Source organism: Calliopsis andreniformis, unplaced genomic scaffold, assembly GCF_051401765.1.
Source record: "Calliopsis andreniformis isolate RMS-2024a unplaced genomic scaffold, iyCalAndr_principal scaffold0178, whole genome shotgun sequence".
Taxonomy (NCBI): Eukaryota; Metazoa; Arthropoda; class Insecta; order Hymenoptera; family Andrenidae; genus Calliopsis; species Calliopsis andreniformis.
In genome coordinates this window covers 639,303-658,105 of record NW_027480587.1, presented here as the reverse complement: position 1 = coordinate 658,105, position 18,803 = coordinate 639,303, and positions in this window count along the sequence as shown.

Genomic DNA, 18,803 nt, shown 5'->3' with positions numbered 1-18,803 from the left:
TCCTCAATCCTCAGTCCTCAGTCCTCAAACCTCAATCCTCAACCCTCAGCCCTCATCCTCAATCCTCAATCCTCAATCCTCAATCCTCAATCTTGAATCATCAATATTCAATCTTCAATCCTCAATCCTCAATCCTCAATCCTCAATCCTCAATCGTCAATCTTCCATCCTCAATCATCAATCCTCAATCCTCAATTCTCAACCTTTAATCCCCAATACTCAATCTTCAATCCACAATCCTCAATACTCAATCCTCAATCCTCAATCCTCAATCCTCAATCCTCAATCGTCAGTTTTCAATCCTCAATCTTCAACCCTCAATCCTCAGTCCTCGAACCTCAATTCTGAATCCTCATTGCTGAATCCTCAATCTTCAGCCCTCAGTCATCAACAATCAGTTGTCAATCCTCAATCTTCAATAGAATATCCTCAATTCACAGTTTTCAATACTCAATACTCAATCTGCAATCTTCAAACCTCTATCCACAATCATCAATTCTCATCACTCAACCCTCAACACGCAGTCCTCAATGCTCAATCCTCAATCCTCAATTCTCAATCTTCAATCCTCAATACTGAATTTTCAATCCTCAATCCTCAATACACAATACTCAATCCTCAATCCTCAATCCTCAATTCTCAGTCCTCAATCCTCAGCCCTCAGTCCTCAAACCTCAATCCTCAACCCTCAGCCCTCATCCTCAATACTCAATCCTCAATCCTCAATCGTCAATCTTCAATCCTGAATACACAATCCTCAATCCTCAGTCCTCAAACCACAATCCTGAATCCTCAATCCTGAATCCTCAATCTTCAGCACTCAGTCCTCAACAATCAGTTGTCAATCCTGAATCCTCAATAGAAAATCCTCAGTTCACAGTTTTCAATACTCAATACTCAATCTGCAATCTTCAAACCTCTATCCACAATCATCAATTCTCATCACTCAACCCTCAACACGCAGTCCTCAATGCTCAATCCTCAATCCTCAATTCTCAATCTTCAATCCTCAATACTGAATTTTCAATCCTAAATCCTCAATTCTCAATCCTCAATCCTCAGCCCTCAGTCATCAAACCTCATTCCTCAACCCTCAGCCCTCATCCTGAATCTCCAATCCTCAATCCTCAATCCTCAATCCCTAATCCTCAATCTTCAATCCTCAATACTCTTTGTTCAATCCTCAATCCTCAATCCTCAATCCTCAATCTTCATTCTTCAATCCTCAATACCCAATCCTCAAACTTCAATCCTCAATCCTCAATCCTCAATTCTCAATCCTCAATCCTCAATCCTCAGACCTCAAACATCAATACTCAGCCCTCAGTCCTCGTCCTCAACCCACAACCCTCAATGCACAATCCTCAATCTTCAATCATCAATATTCAATCTTCAATCCTCAATCCTCAATCCTCAATCCTCAATCCTCAATCCTGAATGTTCAATCCTCAATACCCAATCCTCAATCTTCAATCCTCAATCTTCAATCCTCAATCCTCAATCCTCAATCCTCAATCCTCAATCCTCAATCCTCAATCTTCAATCCTCAATACTCAATCTTCAATGCTCAATCCTCAATCCTCAATCCTCAATCTTCATTCCTCAATGCTCAATCCTCACTCCTCAATCCTCATTCCTCAATCCTCAATACCCAATCCTCAATCTTCAATCCTCAATCCTCAATTCTCAAACTTTAATAACCAATTCTCAATCTTCAATCCTCAATCCTCAATCCTCAATCCTCAATCCTCAATCCTCAATCCTCAATCCTCAATCCTCAATCCTCAATCCTCAATTCTCAATCCTCAAGGCTCAGCCCTCAGTCCTCAAACCTCAATCCTCAACCCTTAGCCCTCATCCTCAATCTTCAATCCTCAATCCTCAATCCTCAATCCCCAATCCTCAATCTTCAATCCTCAATACTCTTTCTTCAATCCTCAATCTTCAATCCTCAATCTTCAATCCTCAATCCTCAATCCTCAATCCTCAATCCTCAATCCTCAATCCTCAATCCTCAATCCTCAATCCTCAATCATCAATCCTCAATCTTCAATACTCAATCCTCAATCCACAATCCTCAATTCTCAATCCTCGATCCTCAATCCTCAATCCTCAATACTCAATCCTCAATCTTCAATCCTCAATCCTCAATCCTCAATTCTCAATCCTCAATCCTCAGCCCTCAGTCCTCAAACGTCAATCCTCAACCCTCAGCCCTCATCCTCAAACTTCAATCCTCAATCCTCAAACCTCAATCCTCAATCCTCAATCTTCAATCCTCAATCCTCAATACTCAATCTTCAATCCTCAATCCTCAATCCTCAATCCTCAATCCTCAATCCTCAATCGTCAGTCTTCAATCCTCAATACTCAATCTTCAATCCTCAATCCTCAATCCTCAATCGTCAATCCTCAATTCTCAATCCTCGATCCTCAGCCTTCAGACCTCAAACCTCGATCCTCAACCCTCAGCCCTCATCCTCAATCCTCAATCCTCAATCTTCAATCCTCAGTCCTCAATGCTCAATCCTCAATAATCAATCCTCAATCCTCAGTCCTCAAACCTCAATCCTGAATCCTCAATCCTGAATCCTCAATCTTCAGAAATCAGACCTCAACAATCAGTTGTCAATCCTCAATCCTCAATAGAATATCATCAATTCACACCTTTCAATACTCAAAACTCAACCTGCAATCTTCAAATCTCTATCCACAAACATCAATTCTCATCACTCAACCCTCAACACTCAGTCCCAAATCCTCAATCTTCAATCCTCAATCATCAATCCTCAATCCTCAATTCTCAAACTTTAATAACCAATTCTCAATCTTCAATCCTCAATCCTCAATCCTCAATCCTCAATCCTCAATCCTCAATCCTCAATCCTCAATCCTCAATCCTCAATCCTCAATTCTCAATCCTCAAGGCTCAGCCCTCAGTCCTCAAACCTCAATCCTCAACCCTTAGCCCTCATCCCCAATCTTCAATCCTCAATCCTCAATCCTCAATCCCCAATCCTCAATCTTCAATCCTCAATACTCTTTCTTCAATCCTCAATCCTCAATCCTCAATCCTCGATCCTCATTCTTCAATCCTCAATACCCAATCCTCAATCTTCAGTCCTCAATACTCAATCCTCAATTCTCAATCCTCAATCCTCAATCCACAGACCTCAAACATCAATACGCAGCCCTCAGTTCTCGCCCTCAATCCACAAACGTCAATCCTCAATCCTCAATCTTCAATCATCAATATTCAATCTTCAATCCTCAATCCTCAATCCTCAATCCTCAATCCTTTATCGTCAATGTTCAATCCTCAATACCCAAGCCTCAATCTTCAATCCTCAATCCTCAATCCTCAATTCTCAATCCTCAATCCTCAGCCCTCAGTCCTCAAACCTCAATCCTCAATCCTCAATCTTCAATCCTCAGTCCTCCATCCTCAATCCTCAATCCTCAATCCTCAATCCTCAGTCCTCAAACCTCAATCCTGAATCCTCAATCCTGAATCCTCAATCTTCAGACCTCAGACATCAACAATCAGTGGTCAATCCTCAATCCTCAATAGAATATCATCAATTGACAGCTTTCAACACTCAAAGCTCAACCTGCAATCTTCAAATCTCTATCCACAAACATCAATTCTCATCACTCAACCCTGAACACTCAGTCCCCAATCCTCAACCTTCAATTCTCAATCATCAATCCTCAATCCTCCATCCTCAATCCTCAATCCCCAATCCTCAATCCTCAGTCCTCAAACCTCAATCCTGAATCCTCAATCCTGAATCCTCAATCTTCAGACCTCAGACATCAACAATCAGTAGTCAATCCTCAATCCTCAATAGAATATCATCAATTCACAGCTTTCAATACTCAAAACTCAACCTGCAATCTTCAAATCTCTATCCACAAACATCAATTCTCATCACTCAACCCTGAACACTCAGTCCCCAATCCTCAATCTTCAATCCTCAATCATCAATATTCAATCCTCAATCCTCAATCCTCAATCCACAGTCCTCAATCCTCAGTCCTCAATTCTCAATCCTCAATCCTCAGCCCTCAGTTCTCCGACCTCAATCCTCAACCCTCAGCCCTCATCCTCAATCCTCAATCCTCAATCCTCAATCTACAATCCTCAATACAGAATCCTCAATCTTCAATCCTCAGTCCTCAATCCTCAATTCTCAATCCTCAATCCTCAGCCCTCAGTCCTCAAACCTCAATCCTCAACCCTCAGCCCTCGTCCTCAAACTTCAATCCTCAATCCTCAATCCTCAATCCTCAATCCTCAATCTTCAATCCTCGATACTCAATCTTCAATCCTCAATCCTCAACCCTCAATCCTCAATCCTCAATCCTCAATCCTCAATCGTCAATCTTCCATCCTCAATCATCAATCCTCAATCCTCAATTCTCAACCTTTAATCCCCAATACTCAATCTTCAATCCACAATCCTCAATCCTCAATCCTCAATCCTCAATCCTCAATCGTCAGTTTTCAATCCTCAATCTTCAACCCTCAATCCTCAGTCCTCGAACCTCAATTCTGAATCCTCATTCCTGAATCCTCAATCTTCAGCCCTCAGTCATCAACAATCAGTTGTCAATCCTCAATCCTCAATAGAATATCCTCAATTCACAGTTTTCAATACTCAATACTCAATCTGCAATCTTCAAATCTCTATCCACAAACATCAATTCTCATCACTCAAACCTGAACACTCAGTCCCCAATCCTCAATCTTCAATCCTCAGTCCTCAATCCTCAATCCTCAATCCTCAATCCTCATTCTTCAATCCTCAATACCCAATCCTCAATCTTCAATCCTCAATCCTCAATCCTCAATTCTCAATCCTCAATCCTCAGTCCTCAGTCCTCAAACCTCAATCCTCAACCCTCAGCCCTCATCCTCAATCCTTAATCCTCAATCCTCAATCCTCAATCTTGAATCATCAATATTCAATCTTCAATCCTCAATCCTCAATCCTCAATCCTCAATCCTCAATCGTCAATCTTCCATCCTCAATCATCAATCCTCAATCCTCAATTCTCAACCTTTAATCCCCAATACTCAATCTTCAATCCACAATCCTCAATACTCAATCCTCAATCCTCAATCCTCAATCCTCAATCCTCAATCGTCAGTTTTCAATCCTCAATCTTCAACCCTCAATCCTCAGTCCTCGAACCTCAATTCTGAATCCTCATTGCTGAATCCTCAATCTTCAGCCCTCAGTCATCAACAATCAGTTGTCAATCCTCAATCTTCAATAGAATATCCTCAATTCACAGTTTTCAATACTCAATACTCAATCTGCAATCTTCAAACCTCTATCCACAATCATCAATTCTCATCACTCAACCCTCAACACGCAGTCCTCAATGCTCAATCCTCAATCCTCAATTCTCAATCTTCAATCCTCAATACGGAATTTTCAATCCTCAATCCTCAATACACAATACTCAATCCTCAATCCTCAATCCTCAATTCTCAGTCCTCAATCCTCAGCCCTCAGTCCTCAAACCTCAATCCTCAACCCTCAGCCCTCATCCTCAATACTCAATCCTCAATCCTCAATCGTCAATCTTCAATCCTGAATACACAATCCTCAATCCTCAGTCCTCAAACCACAATCCTGAATCCTCAATACTGAATCCTCAATCTTCAGCACTCAGTCCTCAACAATCAGTTGTCAATCCTGAATCCTCAATAGAAAATCCTCAGTTCACAGTTTTCAATACTCAATACTCAATCTGCAATCTTCAAACCTCTATCCACAATCATCAATTCTCATCGCTCAACCCTCAACACGCAGTCCTCAATGCTCAATCCTCAATCCTCAATTCTCAATCTTCAATCCTCAATACTGAATTTTCAATCCTAAATCCTCAATTCTCAATCCTCAATCCTCAATCCTGAATGTTCAATCCTCATTACCCAATCCTCAATCTTCAATCCTCAATCTTCAATCCTCAATCCTCAATCCTCAATCCTCAATCCTCAATCCTCAATCCTCAATCTTCAATCCTCAATACTCAATCTTCAATGCTCAATCCTCAATCCTCAATCCTCAATCTTCATTCCTCAATGCTCAATCCTCACTCCTCAATCCTCATTCCTCAATCCTCAATACCCAATCCTCAATCTTCAATCCTCAATCCTCAATTCTCAAACTTTAATAACCAATTCTCAATCTTCAATCCTCAATCCTCAATCCTCAATCCTCAATCCTCAATCCTCAATCCTCAATCCTCAATCCTCAATCCTCAATCCTCAATTCTCAATCCTCAAGGCTCAGCCCTCAGTCCTCAAACCTCAATCCTCAACCCTTAGCCCTCATCCTCAATCTTCAATCCTCAATCCTCAATCCTCAATCCCCAATCCTCAATCTTCAATCCTCAATACTCTTTCTTCAATCCTCAATCTTCAATCCTCAATCTTCAATCCTCAATCCTCAATCCTCAATCCTCAATCCTCAATCCTCAATCCTCAATCCTCAATCCTCAATCCTCAATCATCAATCCTCAATCTTCAATACTCAATCCTCAATCCACAATCCTCAATTCTCAATCCTCGATCCTCAATCCTCAATCCTCAATACTCAATCCTCAATCTTCTATCCTCAATCCTCAATCCTCAATTCTCAATCCTCAATCCTCAGCCCTCAGTCCTCAAACGTCAATCCTCAACCCTCAGCCCTCATCCTCAAACTTCAATCCTCAATCCTCAAACCTCAATCCTCAATCCTCAATCTTCAATCCTCAATCCTCAATACTCAATCTTCAATCCTCAATCCTCAATCCTCAATCCTCAATCCTCAATCCTCAATCGTCAGTCTTCAATCCTCAATACTCAATCTTCAATCCTCAATCCTCAATCCTCAATCGTCAATCTTCAATTCTCAATCCTCGATTCTCAGGCTTCAGACCTCAATCCTCGATCCTCAACCCTCAGCCCTCATCCTCAATCCTCAATCCTCAATCTTCAATCCTCAGTCCTCAATCGTCAATCCTCAATCCTCAATCCTCAATCCTCAGTCCTCAAACCTCAATCCTTAGTCTTCAATCCTCAATACTCAATCTTCAGTGTTCAATCCTCAATCCTCAATCCTCAATCTTCATTCCTCAATCCTCAATTCTCACTCCTCAATCCTCATTCCTCAATCCTCAATACCCAATCCTCAATCTTCAATCCTCAATCCTCAATCCTCAATCCTGAATACTCAATCTCCAATCCTCAATCCTCAATCCTCAATCCTCAATCCTCAATCCTTAATCCTCAATCCTCAATTCTCAGTCCTCAATCGTCAGCCCTCAGTCCTCAAACCTCAATCCTCAACCCTCAGCCCTCAACCTCAATCCTCAATCCTCAATTCTCAATCCTCAATCCTCAATCTTCAATCCTCAATACTCAATCCTCAATCCTCACCCTCAATCCTCAATCCTCAATTCTCAATCCTCAATCCTCAGCCCTCAGTCCTCAAATGTCAATCCTCAACCCTCAGCCCTCATCCTCAAACTTCAATCCTCAATCCTCAATCGTCAGTCTTCAATCCTCAATACTCAATCTTCAATCCTCAATCCTCAATCCTCAATCGTCAATCCTCAATTCTCAATCCTCGATCCTCAGCCTTCAGACCTCAAACCTCGATCCTCAACCCTCAGCCCTCATCCTCAATCCTCAATCCTCAATCTTCAATCCTCAGTCCTCAATGCTCAATCCTCAATACTCAATCCTCAATCCTCAGTCCTCAAACCTCAATCCTGAATCCTCAATCCTGAATCCTCAATCTTCAGAAATCAGACCTCAACAATCAGTTGTCAATCCTCAATCCTCAATAGAATATCATCAATTCACACCTTTCAATACTCAAAACTCAACCTGCAATCTTCAAATCTCTATCCACAAACATCAATTCTCATCACTCAACCCTCAACACTCAGTCCCAAATCCTCAATCTTCAATCCTCAATCATCAATCCTCAATCCTCAATTCTCAAACTTTAATAACCAATTCTCAATCTTCAATCCTCAATCCTCAATCCTCAATCCTCAATCCTCAATCCTCAATCCTCAATCCTCAATCCTCAATCCTCAATCCTCAATTCTCAATCCTCAAGGCTCAGCCCTCAGTCCTCAAACCTCAATCCTCAACCCTTAGCCCTCATCCCCAATCTTCAATCCTCAATCCTCAATCCTCAATCCCCAATCCTCAATCTTCAATCCTCAATACTCTTTCTTCAATCCTCAATCCTCAATCCTCAATCCTCGATCCTCATTCTTCAATCCTCAATACCCAATCCTCAATCTTCAGTCCTCAATACTCAATCCTCAATTCTCAATCCTCAATCCTCAATCCACAGACCTCAAACATCAATACGCAGCCCTCAGTTCTCGCCCTCAATCCACAAACGTCAATCCTCAATCCTCAATCTTCAATCATCAATATTCAATCTTCAATCCTCAATCCTCAATCCTCAACCCTCAATCCTTTATCGTCAATGTTCAATCCTCAATACCCAAGCCTCAATCTTCAATCCTCAATCCTCAATCCTCAATTCTCAATCCTCAATCCTCAGCCCTCAGTCCTCAAACCTCAATCCTCAATCCTCAATCTTCAATCCTCAGTCCTCCATCCTCAATCCTCAATCCTCAATCCTCAATCCTCAGTCCTCAAACCTCAATCCTGAATCCTCAATCCTGAATCCTCAATCTTCAGACCTCAGACATCAACAATCAGTGGTCAATCCTCAATCCTCAATAGAATATCATCAATTCACAGCTTTCAACACTCAAAGCTCAACCTGCAATCTTCAAATCTCTATCCACAAACATCAATTCTCATCACTCAACCCTGAACACTCAGTCCCCAATCCTCAACCTTCATTTCTCAATCATCAATCCTCAATCCTCCATCCTCAATCCTCAATCCCCAATCCTCAATCCTCAGTCCTCAAACCTCAATCCTGAATCCTCAATCCTGAATCCTCAATCTTCAGACCTCAGACATCAACAATCAGTAGTCAATCCTCAATCCTCAATAGAATATCATCAATTCACAGATTTCAATACTCAAAACTCAACCTGCAATCTTCAAATCTCTATCCACAAACATCAATTCTCATCACTCAACCCTGAACACTCAGTCCCCAATCCTCAATCTTCAATCCTCAATCATCAATCTTCAATCCTCAATCCTCAATCCTCAATCCACAGTCCTCAATCCTCAGTCCTCAATTCTCAATCCTCAATCCTCAGCCCTCAGTTCTCCGACCTCAATCCTCAACCCTCAGCCCTCATCCTCAATCCTCAATCCTCAATCCTCAATCTACAATCCTCAATACAGAATCCTCAATCTTCAATCCTCAGTCCTCAATCCTCAATTCTCAATCCTCAATCCTCAGCCCTCAGTCCTCAAACCTCAATCCTCAACCCTCAGCCCTCGTCCTCAAACTTCAATCCTCAATCCTCAATCCTCAATCCTCAATCCTCAATCTTCAATCCTCGATACTCAATCTTCAATCCTCAATCCTCAACCCTCAATCCTCAATCCTCAATCCTCAATCCTCAATCGTCAATCTTCCATCCTCAATCATCAATCCTCAATCCTCAATTCTCAACCTTTAATCCCCAATACTCAATCTTCAATCCACAATCCTCAATCCTCAATCCTCAATCCTCAATCCTCAATCGTCAGTTTTCAATCCTCAATCTTCAACCCTCAATCCTCAGTCCTCGAACCTCAATTCTGAATCCTCATTCCTGAATCCTCAATCTTCAGCCCTCAGTCATCAACAATCAGTTGTCAATCCTCAATCCTCAATAGAATATCCTCAATTCACAGTTTTCAATACTCAATACTCAATCTGCAATCTTCAAATCTCTATCCACAAACATCAATTCTCATCACTCAAACCTGAACACTCAGTCCCCAATCCTCAATCTTCAATCCTCAATCCTCAATCCTCAATCCTCAATCCTCAATCCTCATTCTTCAATCCTCAATACCCTATCCTCAATCTTCAATCCTCAATCCTCAATCCTCAATTCTCAATCCTCAATCCTCAGTCCTCAGTCCTCAAACCTCAATCCTCAACCCTCAGCCCTCATCCTCAATCCTCAATCCTCAATCCTCAATCCTCAATCTTGAATCATCAATATTCAATCTTCAATCCTCAATCCTCAATCCTCAATCCTCAATCCTCAATCGTCAATCTTCCATCCTCAATCATCAATCCTCAATCCTCAATTCTCAACCTTTAATCCCCAATACTCAATCTTCAATCCACAATCCTCAATACTCAATCCTCAATCCTCAATCCTCAATCGTCAGTTTTCAATCCTCAATCTTCAACCCTCAATCCTCAGTCCTCGAACCTCAATTCTGAATCCTCATTCCTGAATCCTCAATCTTCAGACCTCAGTCATCAACAATCAGTTGTCAATCCTCAATCCTCAATAGAATATCCTCAATTCACAGTTTTCAATACTCAATACTCAATCTGCAATCTTCAAATCTCTATCCACAAACATCAATTCTCATCACTCAAACCTGAACACTCAGTCCCCAATCCTCAATCTTCAATCCTCAATCCTCAATACTCAATCCTCAATCCTCAATCCTCATTCTTCAATCCTCAATACCCAATCCTCAATCTTCAATCCTCAATCCTCAATCCTCAATTCTCAATCCTCAATCCTCAGTCCTCAGTCCACAAACCTCAATCCTCAACCCTCAGCCCTCATCCTCAATCCTCAATCCTCAATCCTCAATCCTCAATCTTGAATCATCAATATTCAATCTTCAATCCTCAATCCTCAATCCTCAATCCTCAATCCTCAATCCTCAATCCTCAATTTTCAATCCTCAGTACCCAATCCTCAATCTTCAATCCTCAATCGTCAATCCTCAATCCTCAATCCTCAGCCCTCATCCTCAATCTTCAATCCTCAATCCTCAATCCTCAATTCTCAGTCCTCAATCCTCAGCCCTCAGTCCTCAAACCTCAATCCTCAACCCTCAGCCCTCATCCTCAATCTTCAATCCTCAATCCTCAATCCTCAATCCCCAAACCTCAATCTTCAATCCTCAAACCTCAATCCTCAGTCCCCAATCCTCAATCTTCAATCCTCAATACTCTTTCTTCAATCCTCAATCCTCAATCCTCAATCCTCAATCCTCATTCTTCAATCCTCAATACCCAATCCTTAATCTTCAATCCTCAATCCTCAATCGTCAATTCTCAATCCTCAATCCTCAATCCTCAGACCTCAAACATCAATACTCAGCCCTCAGTCCTCGTCTTCAATACACAACCCTCAATCCACAATCCTCAATCTTCAATCATCAATATTCAATCTTCAATCCTCAATCCTCAATCCTCAAGCCTCAATCCTCAATACTCTATGTTCAATCCTCAGTACCCAATCCTCAATCTTCAATCCTCAATCCTCAATTCTCAATCCTCAATCCTCAGTCCTCAAACCACGATCCTGAATCCTCAATCCTGAATCCTCAATCTTCAGCACTCAGTCCTCAACAATCAGTTGTCAATCCTCAATCCTCAATAGAATATCCTCAGTTCAGAGTTTTCAATACGCAATACTCAATCTGCAATCTACAAATCTCTATCCACAAACATCAATTCTCATCACTCAAACCTCAGCACTCAGTCCTCAATCCTCAATAATCAATCTTCAATCCTCAATCCTCAATCCTCAATCGTCAATCCTCAATGCTCAATCCTCGATCCTCAGTCTTCAGTCCTCAAACCTCAATCCTCAACCCTCAGCCCTCATCCTCAATCCTCAATCCTGAATCTTCAATCCTCAGTCCTCAATCCTCAATCCTCAATCCTCAATCCTCAATCCTCAGTCCTCAAACATCAATCCTGAATCCTCAATCCTGAATCCTCAACCTTCAGAAATCAGACCTCAACAATCAGTTGTCAATCCTCAATCCTCAATAGAATATCATCAATTCACACCCTTCAATACTCAAAACTCGACCTGCAATCTTCAAATCTCTATCCACAAACATCAATTCTCATCACTCAACCCTCAACACTCAGTCCCCAATCCTCAATCTTCAATGCTCAATCATCAATCCTCAATCCTCATTTCTCAATCTTTAATCCCCAATACTCAATCTTCAATTCTCAATCCTCAATCCTCAATCCTCAGTCCTCAATCCTCAATCCTCAATCCTCAATCCTCAATCCTCAATCCTCAATCGTCAGTCTTCAATCCTCAATACTCAATCTTCAATCCTCAATCGCCAATCCTCAATCCTCATGCCTCAATCCTCAATACTCAATGTTCAATCCTGAGTACCCAATCCTCAATCTTTAATCCTCAATCCTCAATCCTCAATCCTCAATCCTCAGTCCTCAAACCACGATCCTGAATCCTCAATCCTGAATCCTCAATCTTCAGCACTCAGTCCTCAACAATCAGATGCCAATCCTCAATCCTCAATAGAATATCCTCAGTTCAGAGTTTTCAATACGCAATACTCAATCTGCAATCTTCAAATCTCTATCCACAAACATGTATTCTCATCACTCAAACCTCAGCACTCAGTCCTCAATCCTCAATCTTCAATCCTCAATCCTCAATCCTCAATCCTCAATCCTCAATCTTCAATCCTCAATACTCAATCTTCAATCTTCAATCCTCAATACTCAATCCTCAATCTTCAATCCTCAATCCTCAATCCTCAATTCTCAATCCTCAATCCTCAGCCCTCAGTCCTCAAACCTCAATCCTCAACCCTCAGACCTCATCCTCAAACTTCAATCCTCAATCCTCAATCCTCAATCTTCGAACCTCAATCTTCCATCCTCAATACTCAATCTTCAATCCTCAATCCTCAATCCTCAATCCTCAATCCTCAATCCTCAATCCTCAATCCTCAATCCTCAGTCCTCAAACCACGATCCTGAATCCTCAATCCTGAATCCTCAATCTTCAGCACTCAGTCCTCAACAATCAGATGCCAATCCTCAATCCTCAATAGAATATCCTCAGTTCAGAGTTTTCAATACGCAATACTCAATCTGCAATCTTCAAATCTCTATCCACAAACATGTATTCTCATCACTCAAACCTCAGCACTCAGTCCTCAATCCTCAATCTTCAATCCTCAATCCTCAATCCTCAATCCTCAATCCTCAATCTTCAATCCTCAATACTCAATCTTCAATCTTCAATCCTCAATACTCAATCCTCAATCTTCAATCCTCAATCCTCAATCCTCAATTCTCAATCCTCAATCCTCAGCCCTCAGTCCTCAAACCTCAATCCTCAACCCTCAGACCTCATCCTCAAACTTCAATCCTCAATCCTCAATCCTCAATCTTCGAACCTCAATCTTCAATCCTCAATACTCAATCTTCAATCCTCAATCCTCAATCCTCAATCCTCAATCCTCAATCCTCAATCCTCAATCCTCAATCCTCAATCCTCAATCTTCAATCTTCAATCCTCAATACTCAGTCTTCAATCCTCAATCCTCAGTCCTCAAACCTCAATTCTGAATCCGCATTCCTGAATCCTCAATCTTCAGCCCTCAGTCATCAACAATCAGTTGTCAATCCTCAATCCTCAATAGAATATCATCAATTCACAGTTTTCAATACTCAATACTCAAGCTGCAATCCTCAAACCTCTATACGCAATCATCAAATCTCATCACTCACCCCTCAACACTCAGTCCTCAATGCTCAATCCTCAATCCTCAATTCTCAATCTTCAATACTCAATACTGAATCTTCAATCCTCAATCCTCAATCCTCAATACTCAATCCTCAATCCTCAATCTTCAATCCTCAGTCCCCAATCCTCAATCTTCAATCCTCAGCCCTCATCCTCAATCCTCAATCCTCAATCCTCAATCCTCAACCCTCAGACCTCATCGTCAATCCTCAATCCTCAATCCTCAATCCTCAATCTTCAATCCTCAATACAGAATCCTCAATCTTCAATCCTCAATCCTCAATCCTCAATTCTCAATCCTCAATCCTCAGCCCTCAGTCCTCAAACCTCAATCCTCAACCCTCAGCCCTCGTCCTCAAACTTCAACCCTCAATCCTCAATCCTCAATCCTCAATCCTCAATCTTCAATCCTCGATACTCAATCTTCAATCCTCAATCCTCAACCCTCAATCCTCAATCCTCAATCCTCAATCCTCAATCGTCAATCTTCCATCCTCAATCATCAATCCTCAATCCTCAATTCTCAACCTTTAATCCAAAATACTCAATCTTCAATACACAATCCTCAATCCTCAATCCTCAATCCTCAATCCTCAATCGTCAGTTTTCAATCCTCAATCTTCAACCCTCAATCCTCAGTCCTCGAACCTCAATTCTGAATCCTCATTGCTGAATCCTCAATCTTCAGCCCTCAGTCATCAACAATCAGTTGTCAATCCTCAATCTTCAATAGAATATCCTCAATTCACAGTTTTCAATACTCAATACTCAATCTGCAATCTTCAAACCTCTATCCACAATCATCAATTCTCATCACTCAACCCTCAACACGCAGTCCTCAATGCTCAATCCTCAATCCTCAATTCTCAATCTTCAATCCTCAATACTGAATTTTCAATCCTCAATCCTCAATACACAATACTCAATCCTCAATCCTCAATCCTCAATTCTCAGTCCTCAATCCTCAGCCCTCAGTCCTCAAACCTCAATCCTCAACCCTCAGCCCTCATCCTCAATACTCAATCCTCAATCCTCAATCGTCAATCTTCAATCCTGAATACACAATCCTCAGTCCTCAGTCCTCAAACCACAATCCTGAATCCTCAATCCTGAATCCTCAATCTTCAGCACTCAGTCCTCAACAATCAGTTGTCAATCCTGAATCCTCAATAGAAAATCCTCAGTTCACAGTTTTCAATACTCAATACTCAATCTGCAATCTTCAAACCTCTATCCACAATCATCAATTCTCATCACTCAACCCTCAACACGCAGTCCTCAATGCTCAATCCTCAATCCTCAATTCTCAATCTTCAATCCTCAATACTGAATTTTCAATCCTAAATCCTCAATTCTCAATCCTCAATCCTCAGCCCTCAGTCATCAAACCTCATTCCTCAACCCTCAGCCCTCATCCTGAATCTCCAATCCTCAATCCTCAATCCTCAATCCCTATTCCTCAATCTTCAATCCTCAATCCTCAATCCTCAATCCTCAATCTTCATTCTTCAATCCTCAATACCCAATCCTCAATCTTCAATCCTCAATCCTCAATCCTCAATTCTCAATCCTCAATCCTCAATCCTCAGACCTCAAACATCAATACTCAGCCCTCAGTCCTCGTCCTCAACCCACAACCCTCAATGCACAATCCTCAATCTTCAATCATCAATATTCAATCTTCAATCCTCAATCCTCAATCCTCAATCCTCAATCCTCAATCCTGAATGTTCAATCCTCAATACCCAATCCTCAATCTTCAATCCTCAATCTTCAATCCTCAATCCTCAATCCTCAATCCTCAATCCTCAATCCTCAATCCTCAATCTTCAATCCTCAATACTCAATCTTCAATGCTCAATCCTCAATCCTCAATCCTCAATCTTCATTCCTCAATGCTCAATCCTCACTCCTCAATCCTCATTCCTCAATCCTCAATACCCAATCCTCAATCTTCAATCCTCAATCCTCAATCCTCAATTCTCATTCCTCAATCCTCAGTCCTCAGTCATCAAACCTCAATCCTCAACCCTCAGACCTCATCGTCAATCCTCAATCCTCAATCCTCAATCTTCAACCCTCAATACACAATCCCCAATCTTCAATCCTCAATCCTCAATCCTCAATTCCCTATCCTCAATCCTCAGCCGTCAGTCCTCAAACCTCAATCCTCAACCCTCAGCCCGCATCCTCAAACTTCAATCCTCAATCCTCAATCCTCATTCCTCGAACCTCAATCTTCAATCCTCAATACCCAATCTTCAATCCTCAATCCTCAATCCTCCATCCTCAATCCTCAATCCTCAATCCTCAATCTTCAATCCTCAATACTCAGTCTTCAATCCACAATCCTCAGTCCTCGAACCTCAATTCTGAATCCGCATTCCTGAATCCTCAATCTTCAGCCCTCTGTCATCAACAATCAGTTGTCAACCCTCAATCCTCAATAGAATATCCTCAATTCACTGTTTTCAATACTCAATACTCAATCTGCAATCTTCAAACCTGTATACACAATCATCAATTCTCATCACTCACCACTCAACACTCAGTCCTCAATGCTCAATCCTCAATCCTCAATTCTCAATCTTCAATCGTCAATACTGAATCTTCAATCCTCAATCCTCAACCCTCAATACTCAATCCTCAATACTCAGTCTTCAATCCTCAGTCCCCAATCCTCAATCCACAACCCTCAATGCTCAATCCTCAATCTTCAATCATCAATATTCAATCTTCAATCCTCAATCCTCAACCCTCAATCCTCAATCCTCAATCCTCAATGTTCAATCCTCAATACCCAATCCTCAATCTTCAATCCTCAATCTTCAATCCTCAATCCTCAATCCTCAATCCTCAATCCTCAATCCTCAATCCTCAATCCTCAATCCTCAATCCTCAATCATCAATCCTCAATCTTCAATACTCAATCCTCAATCCACAATCCTCAATTCTCAATCCTCGATCCTCAATCTTCAATCCTCAATACTCAATCCTCAATCTTCAATCCTCAATCCTCAATACTCAATCTTCAATCCTCAATCCTCAATCCTCAATCCTCAATCCTCAATCCTCAATCGTCAGTCTTCAATCCTCAATACTCAATCTTCAATCCTCAATCCTCAATCCTCAATCGTCAATCTTCAATTCTCAATCCTCGATTCTCAGTCTTCAGACCTCAATCCACGATCCTCAACCCTCAGCCCTCATCCTCAATCCTCAATCCTCAATCCTCAATCCTCAATCCTCAATCCTCAATCCTCAGTCCTCAAACCACGATCCTGAATCCTCAATCCTGAATCCTCAATCTTCAGCACTCAGTCCTCAACAATCAGATGCCAATCCTCAATCCTCAATAGAATATCCTCAGTTCAGAGTTTTCAATACGCAATACTCAATCTGCAATCTTCAAATCTCTATCCACAAACATGTATTCTCATCACTCAAACCTCAGCACTCAGTCCTCAATCCTCAATCTTCAATCCTCAATCCTCAATCCTCAATCCTCAATCCTCAATCTTCAATCCTCAATACTCAATCTTCAATCTTCAATCCTCAATACTCAATCCTCAATCTTCAATCCTCAATCCTCAATCCTCAATTCTCAATCCTCAATCCTCAGCCCTCAGTCCTCAAACCTCAATCCTCAACCCTCAGACCTCATCCTCAAACTTCAATCCTCAATCCTCAATCCTCAATCTTCGAACCTCAATCTTCAATCCTCAATACTCAATCTTCAATCCTCAATCCTCAATCCTCAATCCTCAATCCTCAATCCTCAATCCTCAATCCTCAATCCTCAATCCTCAATCTTCAATCTTCAATCCTCAATACTCAGTCTTCAATCCTCAATCCTCAGTCCTCAAACCTCAATTCTGAATCCGCATTCCTGAATCCTCAATCTTCAGCCCTCAGTCATCAACAATCAGTTGTCAATCCTCAATCCTCAATAGAATATCATCAATTCACAGTTTTCAATACTCAATACTCAAGCTGCAATCCTCAAACCTCTATACGCAATCATCAAATCTCATCACTCACCCCTCAACACTCAGTCCTCAATGCTCAATCCTCAATCCTCAATTCTCAATCTTCAATACTCAATACTGAATCTTCAATCCTCAATCCTCAATCCTCAATACTCAATCCTCAATCCTCAATCTTCAATCCTCAGTCCCCAATCCTCAATCTTCAATCCTCAGCCCTCATCCTCAATCCTCAATCCTCAATCCTCAATCCTCAACCCTCAGACCTCATCGTCAATCCTCAATCCTCAATCCTCAATCCTCAATCTTCAATCCTCAATACAGAATCCTCAATCTTCAATCCTCAATCCTCAATCCTCAATTCTCAATCCTCAATCCTCAGCCCTCAGTCCTCAAACCTCAATCCTCAACCCTCAGCCCTCGTCCTCAAACTTCAATCCTCAATCCTCAATCCTCAATCCTCAATCCTCAATCTTCAATCCTCGATACTCAATCTTCAATCCTCAATCCTCAACCCTCAATCCTCAATCCTCAATCCTCAATCCTCAATCGTCAATCTTCCATCCTCAATCATCAATCCTCAATCCTCAATTCTCAACCTTTAATCCAAAATACTCAATCTTCAATACACAATCCTCAATCCTCAATCCTCAATCCTCAATCCTCAATCGTCAGTTTTCAATCCTCAATCTTCAACCCTCAATCCTCAGTCCTCGAACCTCAATTCTGAATCCTCATTGCTGAATCCTCAATCTTCAGCCCTCAGTCATCAACAATCAGTTGTCAATCCTCAATCTTCAATAGAATATCCTCAATTCACAGTTTTCAATACTCAATACTCAATCTGCAATCTTCAAACCTCTATCCACAATCATCAATTCTCATCACTCAACCCTCAACACGCAGTCCTCAATGCTCAATCCTCAATCCTCAATTCTCAATCTTCAATCCTCAATACTGAATTTTCAATCCTCAATCCTCAATACACAATACTCAATCCTCAATCCTCAATCCTCAATTCTCAGTCCTCAATCCTCAGCCCTCAGTCCTCAAACCTCAATCCTCAACCCTCAGCCCTCATCCTCAATACTC